General features: G+C 43.1%; 1 protein-coding gene across 11 annotated transcripts in view; it reads right to left on the minus strand.

Annotated features, from left to right (window-relative positions):
- ADD1 (adducin 1) overlaps positions 1–25,763 on the minus strand; it is an 87,295-nt gene extending 61,532 nt beyond the window's left edge. For 8 of the 11 annotated variants that reach the window (XM_032136044.2, XM_032136048.2, XM_032136042.2 and 5 more), the window contains exon 1: positions 25,583–25,763. The gene's annotated coding sequence lies outside the window, so the exon portion shown is untranslated. Of the gene's footprint in view, positions 1–25,218; positions 25,484–25,582 lie in introns of those variants that run through there. The other 3 variants (XM_058430293.1, XM_058430294.1, XM_058430292.1) reach the window with 2 other exon arrangements.

Genomic DNA, 25,763 nt, shown 5'->3' on the forward strand with positions numbered 1-25,763 from the left:
GAGGTGATCTCTGCAATATCTTCCCTTATTTCTACTAACTCCTGATGCATAATAAATTTGCACCAGAGACACTTTCCACATTACATGCAAGGCACCAGAGACTGAAAAATACAAAGAGTAGGAGATGACAAACAAAATCCTCTTAGTGCATGACAGAACTCCACTTACAGTATATCAGCAGGGGAAAAGTGTCCATGTGTGGGACGTAGAAAGAACTGAGAGAGGACGTTATGAGTTGAACTGTGTCCACTCCCCAAAATTCACATGTTGAAGCCCTAACCCCCAGTTCCTCAGAATATGCCCTTATTTGGAAATTGGGTCGCTACAGATGTAATTAGTTAAGATGGGGTCCACAATGCAGACCTAATCCAAAATGACTTACGTCCTTACAAAATGGAAAATGTGGACAAAGAGACACGCACAGGGAGAACTAAGTGTAGATGAAGGCAGAGGTTGAGGCAGTGCTTCCTCAAGCCAAGGAACACCAAGGACTGCCGACTACCGAGCTAGAGAGAGGATGGGGCCCATTCTCCCTCACAGCCTCGGAAGGAACCAGCCCTGCCCACACCCTGATCTTAGACTTCCAGCCTCCAGAACTGTGAGATGACACACTACTGTTGTTTAAGCCCCTGGTCTGTGGCACTTTGTTACGGCAGCCCTAGGAAACTCATACAGAGTGGCTGTCAGGAAAGCTTCATGGAGATGATTTCAGAAGTAAAACATGTGCCTGCCAGGTGGCTTGGGGAAGGCAGCAGTCACCTGGTGAATAAACATCTACTGAGCTTTAGGGAGTAGCACAGAAAAGACAGCAGAGTGAGTGCAGTCAACCTTCCTCTGATTTTACACGCAGTACCTGGCACCCAGCAGGTGTTCCACACATTTTTAATGACCTAATTTAACTATTCTCTCTATTCTAAACCTTTCAGCCCCCACTCATTTTCAATATCCAATTCAAATGCTTCCTGCTCTACAAAGGTTCCCCACGCCCCAAGCCTGGCACCTGGCCTCCTGTGTGTCAACATACACCATTCCCACCTCTCCCATGGCCACTTTCAAACAGGACCAAATCATATGCAGATAAATTATCTGGGTACATGCTTGCTCCATCACTGGTCTGTGAGCCTGTGAAATACAGGGACAATACATTTCTAACTCATGTTTGTACAAGGGCCCTGGGGGAGTGTTTCATACGTAGCAGGGGCTCAACTGAGACTGTTTATTCCTGAAGTAGGGTATTTGCTACAAGGGACATCTAACTTCCCTGGGAACAAAGGGCTCCAAGAGGTCTGCATCCAAAATGAAACTGCATCGTCAGGAAATACGCAGTGAAACAGAAGGTGGAGACTTCGCTGGAAAGAGTAACAAGATTGTAAACAGACTTGGGGGCTCCGACACTGATGACTAAATCCAGGCAGAGGGCTGAGAACAGTGCTGCAGTCAGCACACACCCTGGCCAGCACCAAGAGACATGGATGCCCTGGCCTGGCCAGAAATTCATTACAAACACTTGGAAACCTGCAATACTGGAAGGCTGCAGCACCAGCCAATGCAAAGGAAATCCCTGTTATCTACTGGCAGGAGGGAGCCCAACATCTGGTGCTATCTCCCAAACACAACCGTAGTAAGTTCTAACCCCACACTGCTTACAGTACTAGCCTAATGACACAGTTCTCCACCACCCTAAAAGAGAACACCCACCTTACGTTGAAGGTTCTTCTTCACAGCTTTAGGCTGACTGAATGTGCCCTGTTTGGGACCTCAGAGCTCAGTTAAAAGCCTTTAATTACTCTGATCGGATCATTTCTATTCCTGTGTCTCCGGATGTCCTCTTGCAGAAGCAGCTGCTCAAAAGGCCCCTTTCAAATAATCACAGCTAAAGTTATCACTGCTTACTATGTGTGTTTTAACTCATTTTTTCTGCAGATAAGGCACAACACAGCCAGTAATGGGGTTGCTGGTGTCTGAACTCGGGCTGCCCAGCTCCAGAGCTCCTCCTCCTCCCTCCACTCCACATTCTCTCTGACAATCAGGATGTCTCAAACAGCTCCAATTAGAAACAAAAGCAAAAAGTAAAACTGAGCCACAGCAATGTGTCCCAGCCTACTCAGGTGGGTCCTCTTGCTTCCTCCCTCTTTTATGATGAATGGTTAGTTAACGGCTTCCCAGCCTAAACTGTCCACATTTTATTAAGTCTTTTATACAATTACATAGCTGGTGTTGTTTTTAACTACAGCATTAATTAATCCTATGGTATATTATGAGAGATATTCCAGTTACTTGCTTAAGGTTTAGTAGGCAGTAAGTGGAGATGCAAGAATCTGAAATTAAGACTATAGTTTGGAGACTGCACTCTTAATTGCTTCTCATTAAACTGTGTTCTTGTTGCTGACAATAGGACTCTCCAGTCCAAGGGTCAGTACTGAGCCAAAAATCAGAGGTTGGTTCCAGTCATACTCCTATAAAACTTCAACACGTATGGAGTTACCTCACCTGTAAAGTAAAAACAGCTCCCCATCGCAAACTCCAGACCTAATTTTTCCCAAACTCAGTTGAGGAAAATGCAGCTAGAAGATGCAAGGGATCCAGAAAAGTGACCATGAATTGTCTAAGGACCCTATAAAGACCACTGCAGAGAACAATGTTCTCACACACACTCGTTAATTCCAACCACCCTGCAAGATTTCTCCATGTGCAGATCAAAGACTGACTCCGTGTTTTTGTGGGTTTTCCTTCTTTCTTTCTTTTTCAGACTGGGTCTTGCTCTGTCATCCAGGCTGAAGTGCAGTGGCGTGATCTTGGCTCAGGGCAACCTCCGCCCCCTGGGCTCAAGTGACCCTCCCATCTCAGCCTCCCGAGTAGCCTGGGACTACAGGGGCGTGCCACCATGCCCAGATAATTATTATACTTTTTGTAGAGATGGGGTTTCGCCAAGTTTCCCAGGCTAGTCTTGAACTCCTGGGCTCAAGCCATCCACCCACCGTGGCTTCCCAAAGTATTGGGATTACAGGTGTGCTGGCTTAGAGTTTTAAGTTCCAGAGGTCTCACAATAAATAAATGGCTGGCTCAAAACCTAAATCCAAGACTACTCACTCTCAATGCCAAGCTCATCTACTGTATTGCAGCACAGAAAATCAAAATGTAAACACAAGAAGAGCTAGCAGGCATACTGGGGCTCTTCTGTCTAGTTCAGCACCATCTCCCCACCATTTAGCACAGAACAGGCCTCAATAAATATTTGGTAAATGAATGAATGATAACACAAAATCATTCTGTATTACTAATTTTCACAAAATTTGTTTTCATCCCCCCAAAAAAAACTATTTAAAATAACCTCCAGGCCAGGCACAGAGGCTGACGCCTGTAATCCCAGCACTCTGGGAGGCCAAGGCAGACAGATCACCTGAGGTCAGGACTTTGAGACCAGCCTGGCCAACATGGTGAAACCCCATCTGTACTAAAAATACAAAAAAAAAAAAAATTAGCTGGGTGTGATGGTGCGTGCCTGTAGTCCCAGCTATTCCGGAGGCTGAGGCAGGAGAATTGCTTGAACCCGGGAGGCGAAGGATGCAGTAAGCCGAGATCGTGCTACTGCACTCCAGCCTGGGGAACAGAGGGAGGCTGTCTCAAAAAATAAAATAAAATAACATCCAGAATCTTCAGATGGCCCATCAACAAATATCAATCAGCATACTCTTAAACAAGTTCTTTCAAGAAGAAATTCCACAAAGCAGACTGCAGTTAAGATTTTAGGAGTGAATCTAGGAGTAATAATTTTATATGTATGCTATCTCGCAATTGAGCAACTAACGCAACCCAAGAGAGACTCTGCTGTAGTTACTATACTAATTCGCATATTCTGAGCCACATGTCCTGAACAATTACATGTGGGAAAAGCAGAATTTGACTTATCTTCTGGCAATGTCAGCTGCTTTCTCTATTTTTGCTCCCTCATTATACTGTTACTGTCCTTCAATTAATATATTTTAATTTTTTAACTATACTTTTGTTGAAGTGATGAAATCGTTCAAAATCTTTTTATTGAACCAAAATTTTTTTCTGAATTTCACTCTGTGAGGGTGGTTTGCTAAGTAAGGTTTGAGTTGGATTTTATTTTTCTGGAGCGGGGAGGAAGGTGGGGAAGTTTGGCAGGATTGTTGACAAGGGAGATTAAAATACTGACCACAAAAAACAAACAGGCAGTTTTGACAGAATTTAATAATCAACAACTAAAAGTTCCTAGTTGTGAAGCAGTTGTTTTATCTGAAAGACAAATGGTAAAAGAAAGCTTTGAAAATTATAGCAAGGGCTCATAAACTGAGAACACCACAATGGGTAAGTGTACTGAGAAAAATGTATTTATTCTGTACACGCAAAGGCTGAGACATGAGATACTTCATTAACTCTGAAACTTCTGAGGATGGTGCCAGGTTTTCCTTTTTAGAGCTAGGCAGGAAGCATTTAAAAATCACAAAAATAAGCCTAAGAAGACTTGCCAAAGGTATGTTCATTGAAAATTAATTATGTCAGCTGATGGAGACTTGAAAGTCTTTATGCTATCAATTATGAGTACACAAAATTTTAGATGGTCTAGTCTTCACAAAAACAAGGAAATACTGTCAGGCAGGAAAAAAAAACGAGAAAATAGTGTATGTATGGTATCTTTTGTGGGGGGAAGGAAGAGAATAAGAAAAATATTCACATTTGCTTGTATTTGCATAAAGAAATGCAGGAAGAATATACAAGAAACTTACGATGGTGATTTACTTGTAAGGAGGAACAGGGAGCTGGGTGGATGAGGACAGAGATAACCAGGAGATCCTTTATTGTTCATAGATATACACACACACGCATTTTTAAAGATCAATTTATAAAAGGTAAATTTACAAAATAATAAAATTTGAAAAATAAAATAAATGAGGCACAATGGGGCCCAGGAGTTCAAGTCCAGCCAGGCAACAAAGCAAGACCCCATCTCTTAAAAAACCAAAAACTCAAACCATTAAGAACGTGAATAAAATAATAAGCATCACTGAGAGCAATAAGTCCCCCTTCCCTGTTGACATCAGCCTCCCCCAACCTCCTGGAGAGGAGACTCCAGAGGGAGCCAGGGACCTGACAAGAAAGGGGAAGGAAGTGTAAACACCTAAGAGTGCTTATAAGCGTAGGGCCACCTGGCAGAAGGGCACACAGAGCAGGACTCCAAAAATCTCCTGAGCTTGGCATCTCAGATACATTCGAATAACTAAAATAATAAGCATCACTGTGGGTATAAAATGAACAGAGGACACTGTTGGAACATTGTATTTTCAGCAGCATAATGATACCAAACATTTGTTTAAAGTTTTATATTTTACAACATAAATTTTTTTTTTGAGGCGAAGTCTCGCTCTGTCACCCAGGGTGGAGCAATGGCACGCACGATCTTGGCTCACTGCAACCTCCGCCTCCCGGGTTCAAGCAATTCTCCTGCCTCAGCCTCCCGAATAGCTGGGACTACGGGCACACACCGCCACACCCAGCTAATTTTTTGTATTTTAGTAGAGACGGGGTTTCACCGTGTTGCCCAGGCTGTTCTTGAACTCCTGAACTCAGGCAATCTGCCTCCCCAAGTGCTAGGATTAAAGGCATGAGCCACCGCGCCCGGCCATAAATTCTGTTATTTAAGTGTTTTAGCAGGATAGCCTTATCCTGATCTCACAGGTCATAAAATGTAGGGACTTGGAGATTGTGTCTTACCCTAAGGTGGAGATAGTAAGTTAACCAAACCCTCTAGTTGACAATGTATAGGGGTTAAATGTGCCCCACATGGTCTCCACCCCAAAGTGATTCTGTTCATATCAGAATAGAATCTTTTCTTTCTTATCTTTTCTCTGGGACTCAGTTTTTCCATCTATAAACAGGGTATAGTAGCCAGGCACAGTGGCTCATGCCTGTACTCACAGCTACTTGGGAGGCTGAGGCAGGAGGATCACTTCAGCCCAGGAGTTTGAGACCAGCCTGGGCAACACAGTGAGACCCTATCTCTTAGAAAACAAAAACAAAACAAAAAAAAAACAACGTGTAGCAATGGCAACCATGAGTGATATTGTAAAATCAAAAATGCTGTCTGGAAAGCATTTAGAGTGTTTGGCAGATAGCAGACACTCACTGTAGGGTGGCTAAGATTACTGGACAAACCTAAGAACCAAGAATCCTGGCTTCCAAGCCTATGAACTTTCCACAGCACCAAATTGCTTCTTGTAATGATTTTTACTGTCAGTGACAACTGAAAATTTCTGATCCCTGTCATAACAACACTTGGTCTCCAAAATACATTAAATACTGTTTCCCATATATATAATTTGCTTCTAATTATTACTACCACTTTCCTATATTAATATTTAAATAATTTCTGAAGTCTTTAAAAATTCCAAGTAAAGCCTGGTACAGTGGCTCACAACTGTAATCCCAGCACCTTGGGAGGCAGAGGTGGGCAGATCGCTTCAGCCCAGAGTTTGAGACTAGCCTGGGCAATTTGGCAGAACCCTAGCTCTACAAAAAAAAAAAAAAAAAAATTAGCTGGGCGTGGTGGTATGCACCTGTAGTCCCAGCTACTCGAGAGAATGAGGTGAGAGGATCACTTGAGCCCAGTAGAGGCTGTAGTGGGCCATGATCATCCTACTGCGCTCTAGCCTGGGTGACAGAGTGAAGCTCTGTCTCAAAAAAAATTCAACAGGCATGACAGCACTGAGGTAGAGGGGAGAAGCCACACTCTAGAAGTCTCTATAGTTGGGTCATGGAGAGAAGTGGCAGATCCCATGCAACTTTTCAAATGCAACTGGAGCAGTCAAAGGATGACAATCATTTTCATGGATGCAGCACTCAAGTCACCAAATATCTACCAAGCACTAACTGTGAGGCTGCTATAGACCAGGCATTGCTCAGCAATCCAGATTCTCAGGGGACATCCATGAACAAAACAAAGATTTCTTACATTCCTGCAGGGAAGCCAGGCAGTAAACACAATAAATAAGTAAATCACACAGTCTGTTAGAAGGCGACAAGTGCTATGGGTAGGGAACTGGAAGTCCAGGGGGTAGGGAGGTGAGTCACATCACTAAGCAGGAAGAGCAGAGGAAAGCTCCCAGAGAAGGGGACAGCTGAGGAAGGACTCACAGACAAACAGGTGGTGAGAGCACTAGGCCAGGTGGCCATATATCCAGAAAGGCATTCCAGGCAGAGAGAAAGCTAGAGCCAAAACCCCAGGTAAGAATTGGCTTTTGTTTGGGAATGGGAGAGGGGAATAAGGCTGTCTATCATCTCCTTTAAGCATTAGATAGTTCAGTTACATTTTGGTAAATAAGCAAAGATAAAAAGAGGCTAAGAAAAGAGCATCCTGTTTAATTTTAAATAGAAAACCAATGTCAGGGGTAGGATTTGAATCCACAGCTCCTAAAACCCTGGTTTGAACCTCTGAGACCCACTCAGTGAAGCTGGTTTCAATTCCTTCTGACTGCATTCACTTTACCAGCGTGCAGCAGCATCTGGCACAGCTGCTCCCACTTTCAGGAATCACTGTCCTCTTCCAGTTTTCAGACATCAGTTTCTGGTTTTCCTCCTACCTCTCCAGCTACTGCTGTGAGTCTCCCTTGCTGTTCTACCTCTTCTATCCAACTTCTACCTGCTGGGGTGCCCCAGTACCCTGAGCTGCTTCTCTTCCCTAGCTATACCATTGCCTTAAGCCAGGGGTGTCCAATCTTTTGGCTTCCCTGGGCCACACTGGAAGAAGAATTGTCTTGGGCCACACATAAAATACACTAACACTAATGATAGCTGATGAACTTAAATCTCATAATGTTTTAAGAAAGTTTACGAATTTGTGTTAGGCTGCATTCAAAGCTGTCCTGGGCCACATGTGGGCAACAGGTTGGACAAGTTTGCCTTAAAGGATCACACTGATCCAGGCCCATCCTTGGCTCTAAATACCACCTCCACCAGTGGTTCTCAGCCCTCACCATATATTAGAGCCACCTAGATAGATTTAAAACAAACCATGGCTAGACCCAAACCCAGACCCACAGAATCTGAATCTCTAGGAACGGAGCTTGGGCATGAGCATTTTTAAAGGTGAGTCACATGTGCACTCAGAGTTGAGAACCACTGATTTATATAACACTAATGGACCCCAGATTTTTATCTCTAGCCCTAAACTCTTCCCTGAGTCCAAACTTGCATGTCCAAATGCCAACAAAACATCTGTTTGAATATTTAAAGTCTACTGAAACCTAATTTACTCAAAATATGACTCTTAATCTCTAGTCTCGTCTCTGTGCATCTAAACTCATAAACTCTTAATAATTCATTCTCCATAAAGGTATTAATATATTTAAATGTCGCACCCTACTTAATTTGGGAGTGGTGGCTCATGCCTGTAATACCAGCACTTTGGGAGGCCAAGGACCACTCGGGGCCAAGAGTTCAATGGCTTCCCACAGTCCCTAGAATAAAATCTGCACTCTTGACCCCAATATGCAGGGGCCTTCCCAGTTTGGCCCCCAGCCCCCATGCTCACTTGCTCACCATCTCCCAGACACACTAGTCTCCCTTCTGTCCTGAAACACCCCCAGTCCCTTCCTGCCTCAGAGTCTTTGTACTTGCTGTCCTCTCTGCCTAGAACAAAGAATTTATTCCAGCTACTCTGAATGCCTTAGTCCTTATCAGTTAGGGTGCAGGTCAAATTTCAACTCTAAATTTTGAAGTTGGCTTCCCTGCCCACCCTATTTAGAACAGTCCCCACTCCCAGCTCTCTCAAATCACCCTGGACTTTTTGTGTTTTCTTACCCTACAAAGTACTTATATCATCACTATCAGGGCAGACTCTGGAGCCAGACTGCTTGAGTTCAAACTCCAGCTCAGCCACTTACTGACTCCGTAACTTTGGCAAGATTTCTTAACTTCTCTGGTGGAAGTTTCCACATTTGAAATATGAGTTTAACAACAGGTTAATGCATGTAAAATGCTTAGAATAAGTGCCTGACAAATAGGAAGTACTTAAATGTTAACTCTTAGTATTACTGTCAGAAATAAACTATCTCCCCTAGTATAAGAAAACTCCCAAGACGACAAGAAACTTGTCTGTCTCATTCACTACTGTATTCACAGAGCTGTCATGTAATAGTCTCTCAATTAATACATATTAAAGAACAAATACATTTCCAGATCTAACATTTAGGACTAACAATGCTAATCTAAGTTTTGTTTCTAGAGGCATATGACTAAGAAAAACCTTTGCTTTGCTTCATTCAATCACAACTGACATCCGACTGAAGAGACCCTTGGAGTACAGCAGCAAACTAAAACACTCCAAATTTCACTCACAAGTTCGCCACTCACAAGGAAATTCCAGACTGCAAATGGACAATCTGCATATCAAATTGGGTTTTGTATCTCTGAATTAAGAAGGTCTCACGTTTCCAAAATTACGTCAATTCCCAAAGTTGATAAAGCAAATGTAGCTAGTATGTCTGCCTCTAGATGGCTAGATTTGGAGACTAAAGCTCACACAAACAACTCTCAGAGGTAGGACAATAAGAAAAGAAGAAAAGGTGATTTCTAGACCTCAGGGAAGTTATAACTAAGTGAGCATGGTACCTGCTCACTTTATGAAACCCCATAAAGACTGCAGGAAGACTCAGCTAAGACAGGAAGCACAGATTGATCGGCCACATCAGTATAGAAAACTCTACGTAAGATTTTATAAGGAAGGAATAAAACAACACTCTATAATCTAACTAAACACGTAAGGAGGGATTAACAGTACTAACCTGAGAATGTTTCTCCTGAAAAAAAAAAAAAATGGAGCAATATCTGGGGAATCATTTAATCATTATAAAACAGTAAGATGGAAAAGTATGTCATCATAAAGTGATCTTATGAATAACGCAGCTGCTGAATGAAACGGCGGCAAACAATGTGTCTAAAGTGGTAACTGCTTGAAGGGTAAGCCTGACACTGGAAAGGAAAACTTACAGTAAAGAAAACCTCCAAAATGGGTGAGGATTAAATAAAAAGTTTCACTTCCTTTTGGCTTACATACTCTGAAAAGGAAGCAGAGGCTATCACCAAAATTTCTCTGTTTTGGTAGATGGGAAATGTCTGCTTTGTTTTTGCTTTTTTGAGACAGGGTCTCACTGTTGCCAAGGCTGGAGTACAGAAATGTCTACTTTATTTGGCATTTCTCTCAGTATGTGAGCATGAATTTTTTTACATGCTTATTTACATTTAAAATTTCCCATGGCCTATTATGTCCTTTGTACACGTATCTGTTGAGATCTTGATGTATTTATTTCTACACATCTGAAAAAAAATAGTACAGGTATTGACCCTTTTATCGTATTTGTCATTCTCAGACTATTATATTCTATAATTTTATTTTTCAATAAGAAAATATTTTAACATTTTGCATATTTAGGTCCACAAACCTTTTCCTTTGTGATTTCTTCTGGTTTTAAAAAGAAAGTTATCATTCCTTCCCAGGCACACATCTAATAAAATGTTCCAAGAAAATGTTAAGGAGTTATCTCTGATAAACATTTTATTTTGCTTTTTCTCCACAGTGCCTCTATAATTTTAAACATTTCTTTTTAATCCACTTGGGATTTATTTTGATGAATGATATGTTTTCCAGCTATCACATCATCAACAATCCCTTCTCCCCACGGACAAAGAGGCGCAGGGCCCAATGATGCAGGCTTTGACTTTGTACCAGCAACGCCCTACGATCACTTCACAGGCTTATTGTCTTCTGTACTTCAGTTTCCACATTTGTAATAAAATATACTCGGTGATATGTTCCCAGGTTGTTGGGGCAATTAGAAATAATAAATGTAGAATGTGTAGCACAATGGCTGGCACATAGATGTCCCCTAATAGTAAGTATGTTTATTATTGTTTGTTGAGCCATGGTCTCAAACTACGTGGCCAAGGCTGGTCTCAAACTCCTGGCTTCAAGTGATCCTCTGACTTCAGCTTCCCAAACTGCTAGAAATACAGGCGTGAGCCACTGCCTGGCCTTGGGTGTGGTTTTGAAAATGACTCTGAGTGAAGCAACTAAAGATAAGCCAACCATCCGTTTAACTGAACAAATGTGAGTGAACTTTAATGCACCCTATCCTGTTTATATTTCCAAAATCTGTCTGGTATCACTGGTGCAGAAAAGAATCTGGTTTGGGTGTTTATCAAAATTCCATTAGCCTTGCAATGCTGATTAATAAATGTGCCCAATTCCTATCTATGGTTTATACTCTAAGGCCAGACAACCCGGGTTCTAATCCCAGTTCACTAAACTGCGTAACCTTAGGCACATTTCTTCATCTCTCTCTATTTCAGTTTCTTCATCTGTAAAATGAGAATCATTATCTACTTCCTTGGTTTAAGATTAAACGAGTTAACTTATGTCAAGTGTTTAGCAAAAGGTACATAGTAAACAGTAAGTGGTAGCTATCACTATTATTATTAGCAGTAGCAGCAATAGCATCATCTTTAAAGACTGACCGAATCTCTTTAAAAAGGACACCAGAAGAACATTCTGTAATGGACACTAATTAACTGTCTTTCTTGGTATTTGCAGGGGGACACATATCTCCACCACACAGTAGAGTTCCCTCTTAGAGGCTGTTTTCACTGCTTCGTTATGGTCATTTTTTTAATCCAACTGCCAGACTGCAAGCTTACTGAAGGCAAGAGCTATTACAATGCTTTACTTCCAATATTCCTAACACAATGCTCTGAATGCAGTAGATCTTAAATAAATGCTTATTAAATTACTATAATAAAAAAAAGCAATGAGACAGAACCTTAGAAGCATGTATTTTCTGCCCCAGAAGGAACTTTAGAAGTCATTTTACAGATGCTAAAATCGAGTTCCAGAACAAAGCAATGATTTTACCAAAGTCTCGTATGCTGGCCATACTGGAGTCAGTTCCCTTGTATCATGGAAAACACAACAACACACCTCACTCGCTCCCTGGGCTGTCAAACCATGCACTTTGGAACCAACCTCACACTGAATACACCTTTCACACGTTTTAAACTAGTGCTCAATCGCTATTTCCATTTGGAGACCTCAACTAAGGCAAATACTTGAAAATCCCTACCACTCAGATTTTCTTTTTGAGACAGGGTCTCGCTCTGTCACCCACGCTGGAGTGCAGTGGCACAATCTCAGCTCACTGCAACCTCTGCCTCCTGGGCTCAAGCGATCCTCCCACCTCAGCCTCCTGAGTAGCTGGGACCATAAGTGCACCCCATCATGTCCGGCCAATTTTTGTATTTTATGTAGAGACGGGGTTTCGATTTGCCCACACTGGTCTCAAACTCCTGGGCTCAAGCGATCCTCTAACTTCAGCCTCTTGAGTAGCTGGGACTCTTAGACTACAGGAGCACCACCATGCCTGCTAATTTTTAGAATAAAAAAAATTTTTTAATTGAATTTTTAGGTCAAAAAATGAATAACAGCTTAGATACAAAGAGGAATTTGTGAATTAAAACACAACTTTGAAAAAATTACCCTGGCCAGGTGTGGTGGCTCACATCTATAATCTCAGCACTTTGGGAGGCCAAGACAGGTGGATCATGAAGTCAGGAGTTTGAGATCAGCCTGGCTAACACGGTGAAACCCTGTCTCTACTAAAAATACAAAAAATTAGCCGGGTGTGGTGGCATGCGCCTGTAGTCCCAGCTACTCAGGAGGCTGAGGCAGGAGAACTGCTTGAACCCGGGAGGTGGAGGTTGCAGTGAGCTGAGATCCCGCCACTGCACTCCAGCCTGGGTGACAAAGTGAGACTCCATCTCAAAAAAAATAAAAAATAACAGAATAAGAAAGTTGGCTGGGTGTGGTGGCTCACAACTGTAATTCCAGCACTTTGGGAGGCTGAGGTGGGCAGATCACCTGAAGTCAGGAGTTTGAGACCAGCCTGGCTGACATGATGAAACCCCGTCTCCATTAAAAATACAAAAATTAGCCAGATGTGGTGGTGCACGCCTGTAGTCCCAGCTACTTGGAGGCTGAGACGAGAGAATCACTTGAACCCAGGACGTGGAGGTTGCAGTAAGCAGAGTTTATGCCACAGCACTCCAGCCTGGGCAACAGAGCAAGACCCCATCTCAGGAAAAAAAAAAAACTCTAATAACCATTTACTTGAGTTACATGCAGAAACAATAAATAGAGAAGAGTAAATATTCCAAGAGAAAATGGCTGACAACTTCCCAGAGCTGAAAGTCACATGAATCTACAAAAACCAAGCAAAATAAATAAAGATAAATCCATACCTTACACACATTGTAATGAATATGCAGAACAGCCAAGGCCAAAATAAAGAAAAGAAAATTCTAACAGAAGCCAGAAGGAAAAAAGACAGATCACCTACAAGGGAATAACAAACTGACTACTGCCAAACCTGCCAACAGAAACAACAAAAGTAGAGAGCAGTAGGATAACTCCAAAATGCTGAAAAGAAATAACTGTCAATCTGGATTTCTATATCAAGCAAAATTATCTTTTAAGAACTTAGGTGAAGGTTGGGAGTGGTGGCTCATGCCTGTAATCCTAGCACTTTGGAGGGCTGAGGTGGGAGCCTAGGAATTCAAGACCAGCCTGGGCAACATAATAGTGAGACTCGTCTCTATTTTTTTTTTTTTTTTAAAAGAACTTGTGTGAAATAATTTCCGAGTAGCTGGGACTACAGGCACGCACCACCATGCCCAATGGTGGCCCACGCCTATAATCCTAACACTCTGGGAGACTGAGGAAGGCAGATCTCTTGAGTCCCGGAGTTCGAGACTAGCCTACACAACATGGCAAAACCCTGTTTCAACAAAAAAATACAAAAATTAGCTGGGCATGGTGGCATGTGCCTGTAGTCCCAGCTACTTGGGGGCTGAGGTGGGAGGATCACTAGAGCCCAGGAGGTCAAGGCTGCAGCAAGCTGTGATCGCACCACTGCACTCCAGCCTGGGCGACAGAGTGAGAACCTGTCTCAAAAAAAAGAAAAGAAAAAAACTTGTGCACTCCAGTCTGAGTGTCAGAGCAAGATGGTGTCTCTCTAAAAAAAAAGTCTGAACTGAAACACTGAACAACAGCAGCATGTAACTTGAGATTTGAATAATTGGAATTAAAGAACTTTCATGCCTTTGCTGTATCTAGGATGGCAACAGAATATTAGTTTTAGACTTCATTAAATATGCATAGCAAAATTTCCAGGGCAATCACTAAAAGAATATTAAGAGTATGTCATTTCCAAACCAAAAGATGGAAGAATATAAAGAAAAACAAACAACTCCCAGTTGTTTAAAAAGGCAAGCATGGGGAGAAAAGACAAACAGAACACAAAACCTAAGATGATAAAGAAAGTACAAATTTATCAGAATCATGATAATATAAATGTACTAAATTATGCCAGTTAAAAGACAGAAATTACAGGTAACTTATAAGAGACACTCTTTTAGTAAGCTGAGTAATGGTCCCCAAGTTAACAGGTCCGAATAATGCCTGGAACCTGTAAATATTACTTTATATGGCAAAGACTACAGATATAATTAAGTATTTCGGGATTGTGAGATTATCCTGGATTACCTGGGTGGGCCCTCAATGTAATCACCAGTATCCTTATAAAATCAAGGTGGGGGAGATGTAACCACACAGAAGACAAGAAAGCAATCTGACCTGGGTCACAAAGACTGGAGTGATGCAGCCACAGCCAAGGAACGTGGCAGCCATGAGAAGCTGGAAGAGGCAAGGAGCAGATTCTCCCATACGTCCTCCACAGGAAGAATGCACAGCCCTAGCGACACCTTGATTTTGGTCCAGTGATATTGTTTTCAAACTTCCAGCCTCCAGAACTATGAGAGAATAATTTCTGTTGTTTTAAAGCACCACGTACGTGGTAACTTGTTACAGGAGCCACAAAAAACTCATATACCCACGAAATAGAACACAGTCTGAAAATAAATGGACCAAAGTACAAATACCAGGCAAGCACCAACCAAAACAAAGCTGGAGTAACTATATTAATATCAGACAATGAAGACCAAGAAAATAAAAGCATTTATTCAGAATGGAAAAGGCCATAAACCCAAGTACAATTCAACAGGAAGATGCAAAGTATAAGGTTACACACACCTAATAAAATACTGTCAACATATATGAACCAAAAATTGCTAGAACTCACAGAGAAACTGACAAATCTATCATAATGAGATTACCATAATAATCTACCACATTGCTCAAATCAGTAACAGTAAATAGGAAATATGAGTAATGCAAGCAACAAGTTAGATCATTAGAGATATACAGAACCCTGCACCTCCCTGCTTTCTCACACAAATTAAATACATATTCTTTCTCGCTTGCTTGCTTTTTTAAGATGGAGTCTCATTCTGTCGCCCAGGCTGGAATGCAGTGGCACGATCTTGGCTCACTGCAGCCTCCACCTCCTGGGTTCAAGCAATGCTCCTGCCTCAGCCTCCCGAGTAGCTGGTATTACAGGCGTGTGCCACCACGCTGGGCTAATTTTTTTGTATTTTTAGTACAGATGGGGTTTCACCATGTTGGCCAAGCTGGTCTCAAACTCCTGATCTCAGGTGATCTGCCCACCTCAGCCTCCCAAAGTGCTGGGATTACAGGCGTGAGCCACTGCACCCAGCCCATATTCTTTAGAATACAAAGAATGTTTATAAACATTCATGTCATATCTGGCAATAAAGAAAATCGCAACAAATTCCAGGAAATCAGCAGCACACAAGCCGTTTCTCTGGGTGCAATGCAATTAAAATATAATAACAGCCAGGTGCGGTGGCTCATGCCTGTAATCCCAGCACTTTGGGAGGCCAAGGCAGGTGGATCACCTGAGGTCAGGAGTTCAAGACCACCCTGGCCAACGTGGTGAAACCCTGTCTCTACTAAAAATACAAAAACCTGCCAGGTGTGGTGGTGGGCACCTGTAATCCCAGCTACTTGGGAGGCTGAGGCAGGAGAATTGTTTGAACCTGTGAGGCGAAGGTTGCAGTGGGCCGAGATTGCACCATTGCACTCCAGCCTGGGCGACAAGAGCAAAACTCAGTCTCAAAGAAAAAAAAACAACATAATAACAGAAGAGTTTCTTAAAACCATGTATTTAGAAATTCAAAGGTACATTTTAAAATAACTTATGGGCCAAAAAAGAAATCATAATGAAAATTTAAATATACATCACTTAGTAACAAAAATATTACAGTTGGAAACTACTGGCTTCACTGAAGAGATGCTTCTAGAGAGCTATATAGCCTTAAACACTTATATTAGAAAAAGACGCCGGTGGCTTACACCTGTAATCCCAGCACTTTGGGAGGCTGAGGTGGGCAGATCACCTGAGGTCAGATGTTTGAGACCAGCCTGGCCGACATGGTGAAACCCTTATGTCTACTAAAATTACAAAAATTAGCTGGGTGTGGTGGGTGCCTATAATCCCAGGTACTGGGGAGGCTGAGGTGGGAGAATTGCTTGAACCCGGGAGACAGAGGTTGCAGGGAGCCAAGATCGTGCCCCTGCACTCCAGCCTGGGCAACACAGTGAGAACCTGTCTCAAAAAAAAAAAAAAAAAAATGTAAGTAACAAACTTCTAAAAAGTTACAAAAAGAACAGAGTAAACTCCAATCTAGCAACCTGTATATTCATTATGCTTTAAACACTATATGTAATTTGTATCCTTAAAACAACTCTGATGGTTAGATTACAGCTATTTCCACAGCTGCAAATGTCCTTGCTTATCTGAGTTTAAAAGCACCTTCAGGCCTGCCTGGGCAACATAGCAAGGCTTTGTCTCTACAAAAAAAAAAAAAAAATTTTTTTAGTTAGCTGGGTGTGGTGGAGTGGATCTGTAGGCCCAGCTGCTCAGGAAGCTGGGTGGGAGGACTGCTTGGGCCCACGAGGTCAAGGCTGCAGTGAGAGCCACGATCGCACCACTGCACTTCAGCCTGGGTGAAAGAGCAAGACTCTGTCTCCAAAAAAAGAAAGATATTTCCTGCTTAACAATCAAACACCTAGTACAGAAAATAGAAGACACTGAATGCTGCAGACACCCTAGGTCAGTGACATTGCTGGTGATTCTGTTGTCAAAGCATGTGCATCTGTAACCCCACTTTGGAGGCCGAGGGGGCAGAGACAAAGATCGAGACAAAGGTGAACACCGTTCTCCTAAAATACAAAAAAAAAAAACATAAAAATCAGCCAGGTGTGGTGGGGTGCACCTGTAGTCCCAGCTACTCAGGAGGCTGGGGCACAAGAATCACTTGAACCCGGGAGGTGGAGGTTGCAGTGAGCCAAGATCACACCACTGTACTCCAGCCTGGGCGAAAGAGCGAGACTCTTTCAAAAAAAAAAGAAGAAAGAAAAGAGGCCGGGCGCAGTGGCTCATGCCTGTAATCCCAGCACTTTGGGAGGCTGAGGCAGGCGGATCACCTGAGGTCAGGAGTTCGAGACCAGCCTGAACACGAGGAAACCCCATCTCGACTAAAAATACAAAAATTAGCCGGGCATAGTGGTGCATGCCTGTAATCTCAGCTACTCGGGAGGCTGAGGTAGGAGAATTGCTTGAACATGGGAGGCGGAGGTTGCAGTGAGCCGAGATCGAGCCATTGCGCTCCAGCCTGGGCAACAAGAGCGAAACTCTGTCTTAAAAAAAAAAAAAAAAGAAAGAAAAGAACAAAAACTGAGTATCTGAATGGTGGGGGTCATCTATTTCCCCTAAAGACTGGTCAATTAACATCACATCCCTTCCTACTGAAGTAGACACTCAGACCAAAAGGGAGTTCATTCTATGAGACTAAAGACCATTCCTAACCTTCTTTCCTGCCTGAAGCTCTATGTGACAATAACTTGATTAATGGTATCATCTGGCAACAAGGTTGGCCTTTTAAGAAAATCTTAGAAAGCATGATTTAACCACAAAGTTCCTACCAAACTGCAAACACATGCAGCTGTATCAGACAAAAAAAATACCTCTACACAGGCTTTATTTTGAGAGAGAGGGAGAGACAGAGAGACAAAAAAGAGCTACAGGGCTCTCTATTGCATCTTCTGTGTCTTTCCCTCTTAAGGCCTGCTCCTCCATCCTGTATGTTCTGGAAAAGAAGGAAAGAAAGCACACTGACAGAATCCTCACATACTGCAAGCATTGTAAGTTTGCTTACCACAGCCTCACACCTCCAGTTAGATATGACTGTTATTATTATTACTCCTATTTCTGCAGATGAGAAAAATTAGTTCAGAGAATTTCACCATTTTGATCCAGGGCCACACATTTTGAGCGGCAATATTTTTAAAAATTAGCCAGCTGTGGTGGTATGCACCAGTAGTCCTAGCTATTCCGGAGGCTGAGGTGGGGAGGATTACTTGAGCCCAGGAGTTCCAGGTTACAGTCAGCTATGATTATACCACTGTTCCCCAACCTGAACAGTAGAGCAAGACTGTCTCTAAATGAAGTACACAGAGTTTCAGTGTATTCAGAGTTGTGTAACTAATCATCACAATCTAACGTTATAACATTTTCAACACCCAAAAAGAAACCCTATACACATTAGCAGTCATTCCTCATTCCCACTCCACTCTCTCCGGCTGGAGCCCCAGTCAACCCCAAATCTACTTTCTTCCTGTATAGATTTGCCTACTGGGGGTCAGGTACAGTGGCTCACACCTGTAATCCCAGCACTTTGGGAGGCCGAGGCGGGTGGGTCACTTAAGGTCAGGAGTTCAAGACCAGCCTGGGCAACGTGGTGAAACCCCACCTCTACTAAAAATACAAAAATTAGCCGGGCATGGCCAGGCACGGTGGCTCACACCTGTAATCCCAGCACTTTGGGAGGCCGAGGCGGGCGGATCATGAGGTCAGGAGATCGAGACCATCCTGGCTAAGATGGTGAAACCCCATCTCTACTAAAAATACAAAAAATTAGCCAGGCATGGTGGCAGGCGCCTGTAGTCCCAGCTACTCAGGAGGCTGAGGCAGGAGAATGGTGTGAACCTGGGAGGCAGAGCTTGCAGTGAGCTGAGATCATGCCACTGCACTCTAGCCTGGGCGACAGACAGAGTGAGACACCATCTCAGAAAAAAAAAAAAAAAAATTAGCCAGGCGTGGTGGCACACACCTGTTCCCAGCTACTCAGGAGGCTGAGGCAGGAGAATCGCTTGAACTTGGGAGGTGGAGGTTGCAGTGAGCCAAGATCATGCCACTGCACTCCAGCCTGGGCAAGACAGTGAGATTCAGTCTCACAAAAAACAAAACAAAACAAAAATATTTGCCTATTGGAGACATTTCACATAAGTAAAATCATGAAGCACGTGGTCTCTTGTGTCTGGCTTCTTTCACTTAGCATGTTTTCAGAGTTCATCCATGTTGTACCAGCTATGAGTGCTTCAATCCTTTTTATTGCCAAATACTATTCCATCATATGAACAGACCACATTTTGTTGATCCACTCATCAGCTGATGGACATCTGGGGTGTTTCACTTTTTGTCTGTTAAACATAATGCTGCTCTGAACATTCACACACAAGCTTTTGTACGGACATACGTTTTCACTCGGCCTTTGCATTCTCAAAGTGTTTTCACAACATTCTCTCTTTCATGTATTACATGGCTACTTAATTTTCCAATGGAGAAAACTGAGGCTTGGGGCAGCTAAGTGACTTTCTCACCCACTCAACTACCCTCAGCAAACCATAGTAAACCCATAGTGAAGAGTCAGTGCTCCTTTCATAATACCACTGCCTATGGTTATGGCTCTCTCTCCTCTGAAATAAATGTCAAGCGACAGTGTGCAGATGACGGAGAACATTTTTTAGGTAAGGAACTCCCTAAATCATTCTCAATAAGTTAATCCACAAAGCAAATTTCAATTAAGCCCTTCAGAGTAAGAGAAGGAGAGAAGTGTTTGGGATGGGATATTCCAAAGGTCTCTCCCAAATGATGACTTTCTCCTCCCCATGCAAACAGCCAAAGCTGCTATTCCAGGCTGCAGAGGCACATATGTAGTTACATCTACTGCGCCCCATTCCTGAGGCATGCCCTTTCCAGCAAAATTTGAGATATACCTGTGGGCTCTAGAGTCCCCTAACATCAGCCCCAGATGCCAGACGCCCTGGGCCCAAGGCCTAGATGCAGAGCTCATCTGTTTTGATACAGATAACAGTATTTTGGAGGCATATATTGCTCAGATCAAATGTATGAACCCTCTTTCCCAACCTCATGAAGCACTGTCTAGGGTTATAATATTTCTGGTAATAAAGTTCAGAAAAAAATAATAACTATATTGATAATATAAGTCATTTGCTGACAGCTTAGTAGGTACCTTTTGGCATTTACTTCATTTAATCCTCACAATAACCATGTAAGATAGGGACTATTGTTACTTTAGTGTCCATAGTTCATTATGTGGAGAAAATACACAGTTGGTAGGAGTATAAACTGATGTAACTTCTTAGGAGGATAATCTGGAAGCATCTACGGAAAGTAAAAGTGCAATTACTCTTTGACATGGCAATCTCACTTCTGAGAATGTATCTATAGATATACTTCAGAGGTGCCCAAAGATGGAAATGTAAGACTATTAAATGGGGCCAGGAGGGTAATTTGGAAATGTCTATGCAAATGAAAAGTGCAATTATTCTTTGACATAGCAATTTCATTTCTGAGAATGTATTTATAGATGTACCTCGTAAGTGCCCAATATGGAGATGTAATATTAATTGGAGCACTGCTTATAACAGTAAAAACCTGGAAACAGGTCAGGTGCAGTGACTCATGCCTGTTATCCTGGCATATTCAGAGGCTGAGGCAGGAGGATCACTTGAGACCAGGAATTCAAGACCAGCCTGAGCAACAGCAAGATCCTATCTCGAAAAAAAAAAAAAAAAAAATTAGCCAAGCCCGTTGGCATGAACCTATACAGTCTTAGTTACTTCGGAGTCAGAGGTGGGAGAATGGCTTAAGCCCAGGAGTTCAAGGTTGCAGCAAACTATGATCACACCACTGTATTCCAGCCTAGGTGACAAAGCAAGAGTCTGTCTCAAAAAAAAAATTAATTAATTAAATAAATATATACTCAACATGTTTAAGCTAACAGTTATCAAAAACAGTGTTACACATTATAACAACTGTTTAAAAAGATACTTCTAGAAATATTAAGCTCAAAAGGCAATCTGTATTAAATGTGCTTCCCCTCATTCCTTCAAACTCAAGGTTCCTCAATGTAGAAAGGGCAGAATAAGCACTAACAATTAAACAACTCTGTTAAAGTTTAATATTATGCTATGTTAAGATTCCTATTTATTTATTTATTTATTTATTTATTTATTTATTTATTTTTTGAGACAGAGTCTCACTCTGTCCCAGGCTGGAATGCGAAGGCACGATCTCAACTCACTGTAACCTCCGCCTCCTGGGTTCAAGTGATTCTCCCACCTCAGCCTCTTGAGTAGCTGGGATTACAGGCATCCACCACCAAGCCTGACTAATTTTTGTATTTTTAGTACAGACAGGGTTTCATCACGCTGGCCAGGCTGGTCTAGAACTCCTGATCTCAGGTGATCCACCTGCCTTGGCCTCCCAAAGTGCTGGGATTACAGGTGTGAGCCATCACGCCCAGTCTTGCCTCCCACTCTATTCAAAGTCATCCCTCTGCTCACTGAGATAGATGCATATCTGGTTGCCTCCTTTGGAAAGGCTTATCAGAAACTCAAAAGAACGCAACCATTTGTATCTCACTTACTTGTGACCCGGAAGCTCCCTCCCTGCTTCAAGTTGTCCCCGCCTTTCTGGACTGAACCAATGTACTTCTTGCATATATTAATTGATGTCTCATGTCTCCTTAAAATGTATAAAACCAAGCCGTGCCCGACGACCTTGGTCACATGTCATCAGGACTTCTGGAAGCTGTGTCACAGGCACACATTCTCAACCTTGGCAAAATAAACTTTCTAAATTAACTGAGACCTGTCTCAAATTTTCGAGGTTCACGTGTTCATCTTGTTCTGAGACTGAAATGTGTACGGTGTGGGTTGAAACAGTGAGCAAGTAGAACCAAAATGTTTGGCTTAGAAGAAAAGTAGATACAGGTATATAAAATTGAGAAGGCTGAGTAGAATCCTAGTCTTACTTCTTCTTTTTTTTTTTTTTTTTTTTTTGAGATGGAGTTTCGCTCTTGTTGCCCAGAATGGAGTGCAATGGCACCGCAACCTCTGCCTCCTGGGTTCCACCGATTCTCCTGCCTCGGCCTCCCTAGTAGTGGGGATTACAGGCATGCACCACCATGCCTAGCTAATTTTTTGTATTTTCAGTAGAGATGGGGTTTCACTATGTTGGCCAGGCTGGTCTCAAACTCCTGACCTCAGGCGATCCACCTGCCTCAGCCTCCCAAAGTGCCAGGATTGTGAGCGACCACACCCAGGTTGTTTTTTGTTTTGTTTTTGTTTTCGTTTTTGTTTTTTTGAGACGGAGCGAGACTCCCTGTGGCCCAGGCTAGAGTGCAATGGAGCGATCTCCACTCACTGCAAGCTCCACCTCCCGGGTTCACACCATTCTCCTGCCTCAGCCTCCCGAGTAGCTGGGACTACAGGCATCCGCCACCACACCCAGCTAATTGTTGGCATTTTTAGTAGAGACGGGTTTCACCATGTTAGCCAGGATGGTCTCGATCTCCTGACCTCGTGATCCGCCTGCCTCAGCCTCCCAAAGTGCTGGGATTACAGGCGTGAGCCACGGTGCTCAGTTTTTTTTTTTTTTTTTTTAAAGAGACAGAGTAGTGCAGTGAAGTGATCATGGCTCACTGCAGCCTCGACCTCCCAGGCTCACAGGTTTGTACCATCTTAGCCTCAGGAGCAGCTAAGATTACAGGCCCACCCTAGCATGCCCAGCTTCATTGGTTACTTTTGAAGGATGTTAGCAAACCAATTCATTATGTGAAACCTAGTAAATAATGTAGAAGAATTAAGTATTTATCCTCCCTTTTCTGTAAGAGATACCTGAAGACAACCAAATAGTGGAGGCATGAAAAATTCTCTTTATAAAAATATTCGATTTAATAAAAGAAGTTATAGAATTCAAATATCAATATATTCAATGCTTACTGAAATGAATGTAGGCACTGACAATCAAGGGCTGCGAACAAAAACTACTAATCATTTCTGCCTACTTACCTACGAAGTTTGCTTGACAAAAATAAAGCTAAATCTGATCACACCTTTAGATCTAACCACCAGTTTTCAGTAAATTCTGTGAAACTACGCCACAGAGTAAAATTGAGATTGTGCCTAACTCCACATGACAAACTACCAGGTTTCATCAATAAATAAATTACAAGAGAAAACTAAATATGGAGGGGAAACTATCAATTAAAATGAGTCACACTGTGTGGATAGCATGTGGATCCAGACTGAAATTGTTAAGAAAAAAAAATGAGAATTCTGAAAATTTTAACACTGGCTGCATATTTGAAAGTATTAAGGAATTATTCATTTTCTGTGACAGTGGTACTCATGTTTACCTTTTTTTTTTAAGTCTTTCAGATATACATACTGAACTATTTAACGGTTAAATGATATTTAGGACTGTGGGGATACGATGAAGCAAGATTGACTGTTGAAACTGGATGAGAAAAGGGGTTTATACTATTCTCTCTACATATGTGTATATGTTAAGAGGTAAACATGGAAAGAAAGAAAGGAAGGGCAGTCAATCTAAGTTTCAAGTAATAAATAAATATTTTGTTATCTTTCAAAGCATTTCAGTATTTACTTTTCTTATTCAATTCAAAGACTATAAGAACTAAAAACTAACAATCATGTAAATAAACAGTTTTTATGACAAAATCAGTAACAAAAAACTGAACACCAAACAAAACCTTCTCAGTGTATCAATAATCACATCAAAAGAATTAAAGCGAAAAAAATGACCAGCTTGTACAAAGTATATTTTAGAAGGAAAACTATCTCACAATTCGGGGACTGGCTAGAGTTTAGACTCACATCACTCAGCGACTCTCCGAAACTTTAAAACCTAAAGACACCACAAGTAGAAAACTAACAAATCATACCAGGTGTCCATACCATTGCAAACCACATCGAAACTCTGAAAAGCAGTTCTGACTGCCCAAATCATCCACTTCCTTAAAAGACAACTTTACTATTCTAGTTTTCCCCACCGTCAAAATGAAAGTATATTAACATTTTAACGTAGGCCAGGCTCGGTGGCTCACGCCTGTAATCCCAGCACTTTGGGAGGCCGAGGCGGACGGATCACGAGGTCAAGAGATTGAGACCATCCTGGCCAACATGGTGAAACCCCGTCTCTACTAAAAATACAAAACTTAGCCGGGCGTGGTGGTGGGCACCTGTAGTCCCAGCTACTGGGGAGGCTGAGGCAGGAGAATCGCGTGAACGTGGGAGGCGGAGATTGCAGTGACTGGAGATCGCGCCACTGTACTCCAGCCTGGCGACAGAGTGAGACTCCATCTCAAAAAAAAAAAAAAAAAGGTATCATCACAGGCCTTTGTCCATTCAAGACTCCAAAGTTTACAAACTCACTTTCATACAATTCACACCCTCTGCCTGAAATGCCCTCCTCTCTCTGGTGCCTGCTGAACTCCTACTCATCCACTCCAATCTTGTTTTCACTAGGCGCCTCTACTCACAGACACAGTCGACCTATCAGCATTCTATTTCCTATCCCCATTAAGATCTCAGTCAATTTTTCACACAAAAAATCTTTCTATAACTTACCAGTAATGCATACAGCTATCAGCTATGTTTTTGGTCTTTGGAGATACGACAATTGCTTTTTGTCTTTCTAGGCATAAATTATGCTCAAACCAACAACAGTTTCAGGCAAACCAAAATATGTTTTTCAAGGTGGGTATGCATAAAGCGAATGCAAATTACCTCCCAACTATCTTGAGCCATTACAAGAGCAAAGATAAAAGTCATCGTAATAGGGAAAGGCCCTCTGACATCTCCCAAAAAACGAAAATAAAAGATTAAGAAAAAAGAAAAGAGAGGGAGGGCAAAGGTGACCAACAGCCCCATCGCTGATAAAGTTCCAGGATTATCTCTTGAGCGTCCGTCGGCAGATACGGCTTTTCTCTTTTGGCAGAAGCCGTCGTTTTTAAATACGAGAGCCGACAGGCGGGACCCGGATGCGTCCCTACACAAACCTTGGAGCCACCAGCGCTGCGGACCGCGGAACCGGTCTCACAAGCAGGATGCTGACCAGCGTCCAGCCAGGGTCCTCCTCCTCCGCCCCTACCCCTGCAGCCCACCAGCCGGCCAGGAAGGAGCGGCCCGGGAGAAGCCTAGTCCCCGGGGTCCTATCCCGATGAAAGATCTGCGGCGCCCTCGCTCCCCGGCTCGGCCCAGGCCGACGGCCCCGCGGGGACCCCTCCAAGACGCCCTAGGCGCCACAGCGGCCTCCCCGCCCCCCGCGGCCCCCGCCCGCTGCAACCGCGGCCCAGTTCCCCGCGCCCCCGCCGCCGCCTCAGTCCGAACCGCGCCCCCGCCGCCCCCACTCGCGAGCCTCACCTCAGAAGCTAATCGTGGGCAGCGCGCGGGATTCTGGGGTCCCAGTGCGGCCACCGCCCGTCTGCTCCGGCTCCGGCTCCGCCCCCGTCCCCTGGCCCGCAGCCGCGGCCCGCCTGGCCTCTCCGCCCCTCAACCCCTCCGTTCGCCCCCACCGCCCAACCTGGGTGCGGCCTGCGGCGCT

The sequence above is a fragment of the Hylobates moloch genome, unplaced genomic scaffold, assembly GCF_009828535.3.
Source record: "Hylobates moloch isolate HMO894 unplaced genomic scaffold, HMol_V3 SCAFFOLD_17, whole genome shotgun sequence".
NCBI classification, from domain to species: Eukaryota; Metazoa; Chordata; class Mammalia; order Primates; family Hylobatidae; genus Hylobates; species Hylobates moloch.